The sequence below is a fragment of the Colius striatus genome, chromosome W (genome assembly GCF_028858725.1).
Source record: "Colius striatus isolate bColStr4 chromosome W, bColStr4.1.hap1, whole genome shotgun sequence".
Classification (NCBI taxonomy): domain Eukaryota; kingdom Metazoa; phylum Chordata; class Aves; order Coliiformes; family Coliidae; genus Colius; species Colius striatus.
In genome coordinates, this window is record NC_084789.1 from 2,520,268 (window position 1) to 2,534,294 (window position 14,027).

A 14,027-nucleotide genomic window follows, 5' to 3' on the forward strand; every position below is an offset into this window, starting at 1 on the left:
CGGCCTAAAGAGTCCCCACCTCTGCCCCCCCCACTTAGTGAGCCTGTTCCTGGGGCAGAGAGTGAACTGGCGGAGGCCATCGCAAGGGAGCGGAGGGAGGCTTGGACTGCACTCGCAAAGAATTGTCTGGGAAAAGGGGATGGCGATGCACTGGAAGCAGCCAAGACTTTGGCATTGCCAGTGATATTTCCAACCCACTGCAGGGGGAGGTATGCAAGCAACAATTTCTGCTCTGGATTGGAAGTTGTTATCCCAGTTGTGGTCCACGGTCAGCCAGTTCGGGGTAAATAGTGAACCAGTAAAACAAATGATTGATTATGTATGGGGAACCCAGTTGTTATTGCCTGCTGATTGTTGAGGCATATTAAAACTTATTTATACACAACATCAGCAGCTGTTATTTAATGCACATTGGCAGACATTAGTGAATGAAAGTGTCGCAGCTCAGCATCAGAAAGGCGACCCTCTCTATGGTGTGACGGTGGAAGAGCTGATGGGTTTGGGACCCTTCCTCCGTACGGCGGCTCAGGCTTTGATAGGGCCTGATAAGTGTAGGGAGGCAATGTGATTAGTAAGGGAGGATATGGAAAAGGTAAAGGACCCAGGTGGAGTGCCAATATATATGGGAATCAAACAGGGTCGGGATGAAATGTTCGGGACCTTTATTGATAAAGTTGCCTCCGCCATAGAGAGGGCTGGAGTTCTGGATTAAATGCATGGTGCCTTGTTAAAACAGTGCGCCCTACAGAATTGAAATCCAGCTCCCAGGACAGTACTGGGTACATTAGGAGCTAATTGGTCAACTGAAGACGCTTTAGAGCGTATGGCCCAGGTCCCGACCGGTCAGCAAGCTTTTCTCGTGGAAGCTATTAAGGAATTGGGATTAGGATTAAAGGAGCAGGCGAAAGCAACTCAGAATCAGGTGTTAGCCGCCCTTGCACCCCTTCAAGCATCCGTTATGACCACTCAAAGGGGCTCTTCAAGTGGGCGAATAAAATGTTACCGGTGTGGCGGAATGGGACATTTCTGTCGTGAATGCAATGCTACAGGAATCTGGTGCCAAAAATGCCAAACAGACAATCACAACACCGGGGCGTGTCGTCGCAGGTCGGGAAACTCCACTTCGAGCGCGTCGAACCGCAGTGGCAGCACTCAGACACAAGTCGCCGCTGCAGCTCAACAGATATCAGCAGTTGCCTCCAGCCAGCCACAAGTTGGAAGCCTCGGAATGGACCTGGCAGCAGCAGTAGATGTTACCATTATGATAACAAGCCCACAGAAGATACCCACCGGAGTGAAAGGGCCAATCACTATAGGGGGACGAGCAGTGGGCACATTGTTGTTAGGACGCTTGTCAACTACCGTGCTTGGACTCTTTGTTCTCCCCGGAGTTATTGATGCAGATTATTTGGGAGAAATTATGATCATGGCCCGCACCCCCTTTCCACCAATACAAATTATGAAAAATCAGAGAACTGCGCAATTAATACCATTGGAACAAATGTCAAAAGGAATAAAGCCAATAAAAGAGGACTTAAGAGGAGAAGGGGGATTTGGCTCCACAGGAGGACTTACACTGTTGACTATGGATCTCAGTGAAAGGCCCAGACGTAAGATAGACCTTGAATTTCAAGGACAAAAAAGGTCTTTGATGGGATTATTAGACACAGGGGCAGACTCCAGCATTATCAGCCCAAGATGTTAGCCACAACACTGGCCCCTGCAACCGGCAGCAACTACTGTGACTGCGGTAGGAGGACTTTGACTAGTCGCTCTCCACCCATCTTGGTTCATGTGGATGAGAAAACCATAACTGCTAGTTTTTCTGTTGTGCAGCTGCCTCCAACCGTGCAATGTCTTATTGGTCGAGACATACTAGCCCAGATGGGAATGGTTCTAACAAATGAGCACCTTTTGGCATAATGGCCGTTGCATGGACTTTCCACTTCCTATTACCTGGAAAACAGGCGAGCCAGTATGGGTTAAGCAATGGCCTTTAAAAAGGGAAAGTCTTCAGCATGCTCATGAGCTAGTGCAAGAGCAACTTGCCCAAGTGTCGAGAGTTTTGCGGAGACTTGGCTAGAGGAAAGAGGACATGATAGAACACAGCTGGTTAGGCAGTAAGCACTAAGCGATAAGATATTGGACTCCTGCTCAAGGACGTGAGAGCAAGAGAGCTGTATGATAACAGGATGAGCTGTATCTATAAAAGAGTTGTATCTTTGCAAATATAGCTGTATCTATAAAAGAGTTTTATCTTTGCAAATAAAGTTGAGACTTGTTGCACTACAGGGTGGGCTTGTCTTCCGTCGTCTTCAGCAATCACCCACTCCAAAAGCACAGGCACAGGAGTTGCGGAAAGGAAGGTTAAAAGAAGTAACTCTCCTTGGAGGAATGTCCCTTGGAATGCATATTCCAACTTGCAGTACCAGTACCAGTTGTTTTGTGTATATATATGCATATTATTGTATATTGTGTTGTGAGCTGTCTGTGAGTGTGTGATTGGGACGTGCAATTGAGCACGAAGGGAGTGCGGAGCTTTGATCCGGGGTTCCGTGATTCCTAGAGGAGTGCAGCCGGAGAGAAGCGAAGAGAAAGAACTAAAGGATTGTTGAGAAAGTATTTGTAACTAAAAGGATTTTGAAATGGAAAACAAATTACCTGAGAATTCACCTCTTGGGTGTCTGTTGGCAGGAAGGAAATTTAGGGTGATTTTCATAAAGATCAACTTAGAGAGTATTGTTATCATGTGTACAAATATTGAACTGTGTCTTTAAGTCTCTGTGTTTGAAGGACACCATAATTTTTGGCTATGGCGTCTAAGTGGTGAAACCCGTTTAGGGGAGGAAATTCTAACAATATAGGCCCTGTGCCAAAAACCTCTCCTTTGGGCAGCCTTTTGGCTCACTGGTGAGAAATACAGAATGGTTTGTGTAAAAAACAGCTTATTGAATACTGTAATCATATGTGGCCAATGTATGCTCTGGATGATGAGGAATTGTTGCCTCTGAATGGAATACTAAGTTACGATACTATCTTCCAATTAATGTTTTATAAGAGCAAGAAAAGTGAGATAAAGTCCCATATGTAGATTTGTTCTTTTATTTAAAAGTAAAATCTGAATGGCAGAAAGAATTTAAATGAACAAATCACGTAATGTCACTCACAGTAGAAAAACAAAAGGTTCAAAACTGTTGCTCCCCATGCACCACAGCAAAAATGTGTCTTCAACATTTGACCCTTAAAGGGGAAGAGATGTTCCTATATATACACCCTCTCTCACTTACCCGCTTCCCAACATGAACCTGAATAGGGACCCAGCAACCTGACAAGGATACATCACGGAGTGCTAGTTCAAAAGAGGGCTCCCAGCCCTGTCCAGATAGTAGTAACATGAAAAAATGACGACTCTGGCACAGAATCTTCCTCATTGGTGTCCAAGAGAACTCAATGCTGTACTCATTTAATAACCACCTTAAAGATCCGCTTAAATTCTGAAGTAAAACAGCATATAATTGCCCCATTAAGGCAATGGGTTGGTCAGAGTGAACCAGTACACATGAAAGTGCCTTTCTCACCTTCTGATTTAATTCTCTGAAAAAAATTTAACTGACTCGTATAAGGAGCACCTAGATAAAGTGAGAAAGAGAAAAAGCGAAAAAAAAAAAAAAACAGAAAAAAGAAAAGAAAAAAAGCCAGAGAATAGAAACCAATATAAACATTGGAGTAATGTATTCAGTTTTAAATACATGTAGAGGAGCAATAGGAACTAAAACTGCAAATATTGTTGGAGCCACAGGGAAAGAGGAAAATTAGCCATTTCTTCAACCTTAAATTTATAATTGTGCAATAAAGTTATAACATATGAATTTTTGTGTGTTTCATAATGTCCCATACCCCTGATAAGGAGGGACTTGTTGTCTAAATTAAATGCACAAATTATCTCTGAAAACGGAGAATTGTTACTAAAAATACCTGAATCAAAGACAGCACAAATATTGATGAAAAAAAAAAAAGGAAAGATGTTAGAATTACCTCCAAAAGTGGAAAAAGTAGTGATGTCAATAATGTAGGAAACGAGATTCCAGGAAAATCAAAATTAGCACAACCAGTAAAAATCGAAATAAAAGAAAAAGCAAAATCGATCAGGTTGAGACAATACCAAATAAAACCTGAGGAAAAACAAGGATTAAAAGTACTAATTGAAAAATTTCTGAAATATCAAATTCTAGAAGAATGTAAGTCAGAGTATAGACTAGTCCAGGATTTAAGACCTATAAATCAGATTGTGAAAGATATACATCTAGTTTAGCAAATACATATACCTTACTCACAGCTCTGAGAGAAAATTATCAGTGGTTTACAGTGCTTGATTTAAAAGATGCTTTCTTTTGTATCCCTTTGAAAAAAGGAAAGTTGTAAACTATTTGCTTTTCAGTGGTTAAGCCCCAAGACCGAACGCAAGGTGCAGTTAACATGGACACGGCTACCTCAAGGATTCAAGAACAGCTCAACTATCTTTGGAAGACAACTAGCAAAAGAACTGGAACTTTGGACTAATGAAAAGACAGTGACACCAAGACCAGAGCATTTGCTTCTCCAAGATGTGGATGACATTGTAATTGCCACAGTGGGAAGATAAGCCTGCATACAGGTAACCATTGAACTTTTAAACTTTTTGGGATTAAACTAGTACAAGGTATCAAAAGAAAAAGCTCAAATAGTAGTGAAACAGTGACATATTTTGGCCTCGAAATTTAAAAATAAGAACAGAGACTGGGGACAAATGGAAAGGAAGCGATTTGTGCTATTTTGGAACCACTCACTGTGCATGAGTTGCGGGCATTTTTGGGAATGACGGGATGGTGCATGCTCTGGATCATGGATTATGGTCTTATAGCCAAACCATTATATGAAGCCCAAAATCAACCCCTTTTACATGGGGTAAAACACAGATAGAAGCTTTCTGAAAGTTTAAAATAGATCTGACGACAGCCTCAGCCTTAGGCTTGCCAGATTTAACCAAAGACTTTAAGTTATTTTTTCATGAACAACAAGATTTTTCTCTAGGAGTTCTGATGCAGAAACTAGGAAGTTGGAAGAGACTGGTGGGATATTTTTCCAACAACTGGACCTGGTGAGCAAGGGATGGTCTTCTTGCCTGCAAACAGTAGCTGCCACTGTCACACTGATCCAAGAAGCAAGAAAGCTGACCTTGGGAAGGACTATTACAGTCTATGTCCCACATATGATAACCACAGTCTTGGAGCAAAAGGGGGGACATTGGTTATCCCCAAGCCGAATGATGAATTACCAGGTAATTCTCACTGAAATAACCTTCTGCATCCCGCAGAAGGAAGAGCAACAATTGGAACACGACTGTGTTGCAACCATTGAACATACATATTCCAGCAGAGAGGATCTGAAGGATGATCGTCTTGAAAACCCTGAATGGGAACTGTTCACAGATGGCAGCAGCTTCCTTGTGAATGGAACTCGCCAGGCGGGATATGCAGTAACAACCGAAAACATGGTAATAGAGCAAATGCATTGCAGAGAAGAAAGAACTGATTGCATTGACACGTGCTTTGTAATTAAGTAAAGGAAAACGAGTTAGTATTTGGACTGATTGAAAATATGCATTTGGAGTAGTCCATGTCCATGGCACCCTGTGGAAAGAAAGAGGACTACTGTCCTGCCAGGGAACAAACATTAAGCATCAAAAGGAAATCTTGCAACTGCTAGCGGCAGTGCAGGAACCAGTTCAAGTGGCAATCATGCACTGTAAAGCACATCAGACAGGGAACTCAAAGATAATTCATGGAAACAGATTAGCAGATCAGACTGCTAGGAAAATGGCACAACACACAGTCTCAGAAATGGCAACCATCCCCAACAGAACAGTAGAGCTTCCTAAGGAGCCACCAAAATATTCAGGGGAGGATGAGAAATTGGCTAAGTTACTAAATACAGAGAAAAATTCAGAAGGATGGTGGAGGACAAGTACAGGTCAAGTAGTATTGCCTCCCTTAATCATGAAAGAGATTTTGCAAACAAAGCATAGGGAGTGTCACTGGGGTGCAGAAGCTATGACTCAGCTTCTGAAAAGTGTAATATCAATACAAATGTTGGAAATGGCCAAATCATAATGGCAAAATGTGAAATTTGTTTAAAGAACAATCTAATAGTAAAAAAAAAGGGTAAAGATGGGAAAAATAAAACCTGGAGTGGGACCAGGAGATTATTGGCAAATTGATTTTACAGAATTACCTAAATGGAATGGATAAAAATATGTGTTGGTTGGGGTTAACACGTTTTCAGGATGGTCAGAAGCCTTTCCCTGTCGCACCAATCAGGCTAAGAAAACAGTTAAATGGCTCCTGCAAGAAATTATTCCAAGGTTTTGAGATCCATTTGGAATATTTTCAGACAGAGGACCACATTTTGTGGCCAATGTGGTACAAGAGGTAAGCAAAGTCCTAGGAATGTCCTGGGATTTACATGCCCCTTGGAGACAGCAATCAAGTGGAAAAGTGGAAAGAATGGATCAGACCCTAAAAAGAAAAATTAGAAAAATTTGTCAGGAGGCTACATTAAAATGGCCTCAGGCACTTCCACTTGCATTGCTACAAAATAAGAGTGAAACCTCGAAGTGGAATGTCAGTAATCCTTATGAGATAATGTATGGAAAACCCTATGAGGTTCCTGAACCAAATCCAAACATGCATGTGATGGTAAAACAAGATGTGTATAACTATTTTCTTCCGCTTGGAAAAACCCTAAACAGACTCCGAAATGCAGTAGTGTAGAATCGACCTCTGACTTTGGAAAATCCAGAACACAACATCCTGCCTGGAGATTACGTCTACATAAAGACCTGGAAGAAAGAATGTCTGCAAGGAAGGTGGAAGGGACCATGCCAGGTGTTTCTGACCACCTTCACTGCAATCAATATTGCCAAATCAGACAGTTGTAGGAAATCTTGAGATATTGAAGTTAACTCTGAAACATGAACAAGTTTTCTTTTTTGTTGGTTTTTCAGTCTATGGTGGTGGAAGCATGGATCAAAATTAGAGGGTCAAATCAGTTCATATTGAATGTTCAGGCCCAGACTCCAATCCGAAAAGAAATAGACCCGGAACAGGTAATGCCAATACCAGGAAATTAGGTAAGACATGAAAACACATCCAGGATAGATAAAGGTTTTGAGATACTGGGTCTGGACCTAAAATCCTGGATAAAGTCACTGATTGAAATATATCTGCTACTGATTATAATGTTTCTGTTAATATATTTGGCATATGTTTGCATCAAAAGCGAAATAATACAAAGAACGTGATGAAGCAATAAAATCTTGAAAGCATTGTCAAGAGATAATGATCAGGTCAAAGGTGATCCATCACCATATGACAATCATGTTTTTTTTATGGAGACAACAGAAATACAAGAGTGAAAGTATTGGAATGTGATTATCAATACTTTAAAAAGGAGGGAAATGTTGCAGATACACAGTTATTTTAGTTAACAACTTATCATCACAATAAGTAGTCAAGCACTTGTTAAGCACTTGTTAATCACTTAATAATAGATTAATCAATTAGCTAAGCACTTGCAAATAACTCAAACACATGATATCTTTTTTTGACCAATCACTGTGATTTTGGAAATTTTGTGTTTTTTTGGAACCAATCAAGGTGAAGGGCTAAATTGATAGATGGGCATTTTATGCATGCTTGTGTTGACAAATGTGATTCTTTTCTTTGAGCCCTATAAAAACTCTGAAAATGGTAACTAACAACGAAGCACTTAAGGAGGAGGTATCCCCCCCAGTTTTCCCAGCCCTGCATAATAAAGAAGTGCCTGCTTATCTGCACTCCTGTGTACATAAGTTTTTTGCGATTGCGAATCCCTCAAAAGTTTTGGCAACCCAGATGGTACCACTGTAGGTGGGGTTTGCGTACCTGCTTTCTTGTAGCTCGACGATGCAGAGGTGTAACTTCTACATGCAGGCTGTATTTTCAATTTAGCAAGCCAAGTGCGCAGGATTGGAGATATCTCCCACAGGAAAGCAGCTGCAAAGGTGACACAGTGCTGGCTGATAGGCCACATGGGGACCTACCTACCACTGTTGGTGGGATCTGCGTACATGCTTTCTTTTATCTCCCTGACGCAGTGACATAATTCTACCGGTAGCCTGTATTTTCAATGTGAGCTGAGCAGGAAAACTGCGTTGTATTGGAAATAGCTACAACAGATACGCATCTGCTAAGGTGGCACAGTGCTAGCTAACAGACTACACGGGGACCTATGTACCATTGTAGGACAGGTCTACTTTCTTGTAGCTCCCAGACGCAGTCGCGTAACTTCTACTGGCAGCCTGTACTTTCAATGGGAGCTGAGCAGGCAGAGTGCTGTAGACTGGAGATAGCTCCCACATAAAAGTAAATTCAAAGGTGCCACATTTCTAGCTGATAGTTTATACGGGGGCAAAAGTACAATTGTCTGTGGGTTCTGCGTACCTGCTTTGTTGTAGCTCCCAGATACAGAGACATAACTTCCATCAACAGCCTGTAGTTTCAATGGGAGCAGAGCAGGCCAAGTGCGTGGGATTAGAGATAGTTCCCACAGAAAAACATCTGCAAAGGTGGCACAGTGCTAGTTCATAAGTACAAAAGTAGGTGGGGTCTGTGTGCAGTGGCGTAACTTCCACTAGCAGCCTCTTTTCAATGGGAGCTGAGCAGGCCAATTGCGTGGGACTGGAGATAGCTCCCAGAGGAAAGCAGCTGCAAGGTGACACAGAGCTGGCTGATAGGCTAGACGGGGACCTACATTATACTGTAGATGGGGTCTTCGTACCTGCTTTATTGTAGCTCCTAGAGGAAGTGGCGCAACTTTAACCGACATCCGGTATTTTTTCAATGGGAGCTGAGTAGGCCAAGTGCATGGGAAAAAGATAGCTCCCACAGAACAGCAGGGGCAAAGATTGCAAAGTGCTGGATGACAGACTACACGAAGATTTATGTACCCCTATAGGTGTGGTCTAAATATAGCCTTTCTTCTAGCTCCCAGAGGCAGCGACGTAAATTCTACGGGCAGCCTGTATTTTTTAATGGGAGTTTAGAAGGCAAATTGTGCGGGATTAGAGATAGCTCCTAAAGACGGTGGATATTGTTGCTGTGTCCACTCAAACTCATACTGCTGCTACAACTTTGGATGCTCAAACCCAGTCTGTTGCTGTTAAAACTGAGGCCACTCAAACTGAGGCAACTGATACAATTGCTGTTAAATCAGAGTATCAATTTGTGCCAGTATCAGTTGCTCCTGTACAGAAAAAGAAATACACGAAAAAAACAGCTCACGGCATTAAGGATGAAAATGAACAAGGGATAAAAAAGAGGGAAGAAGAGTTGGAGCCAGACATAATCAACCTGTCCTTGTCCCTGAGTCAACTTAGAGACGTGCGGAAATATTACAGGCATCGCCCAGGTGAGCATATTATCACCTGGATGCTCCGATGCTGGGAAAATGGAGCCCACAGTTTGGACTTACAGGGCAAGGAAGTCAGGCAATTGGGTTCCTTGTCCAGGGACGGGGACATTGATAATGCTATGGGAAGACAGTCAAAAACCCTCAGCCTCTGGAGACGACTTATTTTGGGTGTGAAGTGCACCACCAAACTATGCCAGTTCGTTGGCAGCTGTCTCCTGGAAAGAAGATGAGAGGCAAATGGTGGAACAACTGGCTGCTCAACTTTGGCAATATGAAGAAAATGTGTCTTTTCCCCTACAGGCTGTTGTTTCAGCTGTAGAAAAAATGTCACGGAAGATTGACCAATTTGTGTCTCCCTCTCCACCTGCCAGTACTCCAGCTGTTAGGAATAAGCGTCCCCGTGCTCAAGAGCAGGAATGTAAGGAGTATACACCCCAGGATGTTTCACGGTCCCATCCACAAGACCAAGGAGAGAATATTAGCAAGTGGGATAGGCCACCTACCCCATCTACTCCAAGATCATCCACTCCAAAAGCACAGGCACAGGAGCTGCGGAAAGGAAGGGTTAAAAGAAGTAACTCTCTTTGGAGGAATGCCGCTCCAGTTTCCAGTGAGCAACCCCCTAGACAAGATAGGAGGGTTGATTTCAATTTTGATTCCCTCGAGGGGACCTCTGCTGTTTTCTGGGAAACAGTAAATGATGACTGCGATGGCCAGTATTAGGGGGGCCCTGCCTCCAGCCAGGTGGAGGAAAGGGATAATTGAGTTTATTGGACTGTGTGAATTCGTTGGCCTGGCACATCAGATCCACAAGAATACAAGGCTTTAGTAGACATCAGTGCACAATGTACTCTGATGCCATCAAAATTTAAAGGGACAGAATCCATTTGTATTTCTGGAGTGACAGGGGGATCTCAACAGCTATCTGTATTAGAAGCTGAAGTGAGTCTGACTGGCACAAATTGGCACAAGCATCCCATTGTGACAGGCCCTGAAGCTCCATGCATCTTAGACGTAGATTATCTTAAAAGAGGGTATTTTAAGGACCCAAGAGGATACAGGTGGGCCTTTGGTGTGGATGCAGTGGAGGCAGAAGAGATTGAACAATTATCCAGCATGCCTTGCCTTTCAGAGGATCCTTCTGTTGTGGGGTTGCTGAAGGTTGAGGAGCAACAGGTACGAATTGCAACCACAACAGTGCACCGTCGGCAATACTGCACCAACAGAGACTCTGTGATTCCCATTCATAAGTTGATTCGCCAATTGGAGAGCCAAGGGATGATCAGCAAAACTCACTCACCCTTTAACAGCCCTATATGGCTGATACAAAAGTCTACTGGAGAGTGGAGACTGACAGTAGACTATCGTGGCCTGAATGAAGTCATTCCACCACTGAGCGCGGCTGTGCCAGACATGTTGGAACTCCAATACGAATTGGAGTCCAAGGCAGCCAAATGGTATGCCACCATTGATATTGCCAATGCATTCTTCTCAATCCCTTTAGCAAAAGAGTGCAGGCCTCAGTTTGCTTTCACTTGGAGAGGGGTGCAGTATACTTGGAATCGACTGCCCCAGGGGTGGAAACACAGCCCCACCATTTGCCATGGATTGATCCAGGCCACACTGGAGGAGGGTGAGGCCCCAGAACATCTGCAGTACACTGATGATATTGTGGTGTGGGGTGACTCAACAGTGGAAGTCCTTGATAAAGGAAAGAAAATAATTCAAATTCTTCTAAAAGCTGGCTTTGCCATTAAACGCAGGAAAGTCAAAGGACCTGCACAGGAGAGCCAGTTTTTAGGAGTAAAATGGCAGGATGGACATTGACATATTCCAATAGAGGTTCTAAAGAAGATTGCAGCCATGTCTGCACCAACTAACAAAAAGGAAACACAAGCTTTCTTAGGTGTTGTGGGTTTTTGGAGAATGCATATTCCAAATTGCAGTATGATTGTTAGCCCCCTATACCGTGTGACACAGAATAAGGACGATTTTGAATGGGATCCTGAGTAGCAACAAAGTTTTGAACAAATTATACAGGAGATTGTTCATGCGATGGCTCTTGAGCCCGTCCTGACAAGACCAGATGTTAAAAATGTTCTCTACACTACAGCTGGGGAGAATGTCCCTAATTGGAGTTTTTCACAGAGAGCACCTGGGGAGGGTCGAGGCTGACCCCTCAGGTTCTGGAGTTGGGGATATAGAGGATCCAAGGCCCGATACACTCCAACCGAGAAGGAGATACTGGCAGCATTTGATGGAGTTCAAGCTGCGTCAGAAGTGATTGATACAGAAACACAACCCTTCGTAGCACCTCGACTGCCAGTGCTGGGCTGGATGTTCAAGGGGAAGGCATTCCCTATGCATCATACAACTGATGCTACATGAAGTAAGTGGATCGCACTGATCACACAAGGAGCTCGCATAGGGAAGCCTAGCTTCCCTGGGATTCTGGAGGTGATCACCAACTGGCCAGAGTGCAAAGATGGTGAAATATCACCAGAGAAGGTGACACGTGTTGACGAGGCCCCATCGAATGATGAACTGACAGAAGATGAGAAGCTGTATGCCCTGTTTACCGTTGGGTCCTGCTGAATTGAGGGAAGGCATCGGAGATGGAAGGCAGCTGTATGGAGTCCCTTTCACAAAATTTCAGAAGCTGCAGAAGGAGAGGGTGAATCCAGTCAGTTTGCAGAGGTAAAAGCCATCCAGTTGGCTTTAGACATTGCTGAACGGGAAAAATGGCTAAGGATCTACCTCTCCACTGATTCGTGGATGGTGGCAAACGCTCTGTGGGGATGGCTACAGCAATGGAGAAAGAACAACTGGCAACAACGGGGCAAACTCTTCTGTGCTGCTCCACTATGGCAGGACATTGTTGCTCAAATGGAGAAACTAGTTGTGAAGGTGCACCATGTACATGCTCACGTACCCAAAAAGCGGGCCACGAAAGAACCTCTGCATAACCAGCAAGTTGAGAAGGCTGCTCAGATTTCTCAGATAGATCTGGATTGGCAACATAATGGGGAATTAGTTTTAGTTAAATGGGCCCATGATACCTCAGGTCTTCAAGGCAGAGATGCTACCTATAAATGGGCCCGTGATCGAGGGGTGGACTTAACCTTGGACACTATTGCACAGGTTTTCTATGAGTGTGAGACGTGTGCTACAATTAAACCAGCAAAACGGTTGAAGCCCATATGGTATGGAGGACGATGGCAGAAATATAAATACGGAGAGGCCTGTCAGATTGATTACATCACACTGCAACAGACTGGCCAAGGCAAACGTCATGTGCTCACAATGGTGGAGGCAACCACAGGATGGTAGGAAACATATCCTGTGGCTCATGCCACCGCCCGGAACACTATTCAGGGCCTGGAAAGTCCTCTGACGAAATGGCACCCCAGAAAGAATTGAATCAGAAAATGGGACACACTTCAGAAATAACCTCATAGATGCCTGGGCATAAGAGCATGGCATTGAATGGATTTATCATATTCCCTATCATCCACCAGCCTCAGGAGAAAGTTGAGAGATTCAATGGGTTCTTGAAAACCACACTGAAAGCAATGGGAGGTGGAACTTTCAGTCATTGGGATACACACTTGGAAAAGGCCACCTGGCTAGTCAACTCCAGAGGATCTTCCAATCGAGCTGGCCCTGCCCAATCAGAACCCTTACATATTGTCGAAGGTGACAAAGTCCCTTTGGTACATATAAAAGACATGTTAGGGAAGGCGGTCTGGGTGTGTCCTGCCTCAGGTAAAGGCAAACCCATCCGTGGGATTATTTTTGCTCAGGGACCTGGGTGTACTTGGTGGGTGATGTCCAAGGATGGAAAGACCCAATGTGTGCCTCAAGGGATTTTGATTCTGGGTGAGAATAACCCGTGAATTAAATTGTATAATAATAGCTGTTGAATTTCATTATTCCTATAGTTACTCTATGTTATGTATGTGTAGATGTTTATGATGTGTAAACCTAGACATGACATGGAGATGGTATATAGAATAAGGGATGGAATGTCCTAGTTTGAGCCAGGATAGAGTTAATTCCCGTGAGGTACCAGGAAATGGTACAGCCTGAACAGATGACCCAGGCTGGCCAGCAGGTATTCCATACCATCCTAACGTCATGCCCAGTATATCGGTGGAGGCTAGCCGGAAGAAGCTCTCTTTCAGAGTCGAGGACTATCTGTCGCCGTTCAGGAGCGGTCGCTTAGGTCGGGTCCCGGGTGGTGAGTAACTGCATCACTCAGTAGTTTTCTTTCTAATACCCACTTTTGATTGTTATAGTTTTCCTCTTCAATTTTCCTTAGTAAATTGTTCTTATTTCAACTTACGCGGGCTCTTAATTTTTTTCTCCCTCCGTTAAGAAGGGAATGGGGAGGAGTCACTTTTTTTTTTTTTCCCTTTTTCTCCAGCTGGCAAAACAACGGCATAGGCTACACGGGGACCTACGTACCACGGTAGATGGGGTCTGCGTACCTGCTTTCCTGTAGCTCTCAGACGCAGTAGCATAACTTTGACCAGTAG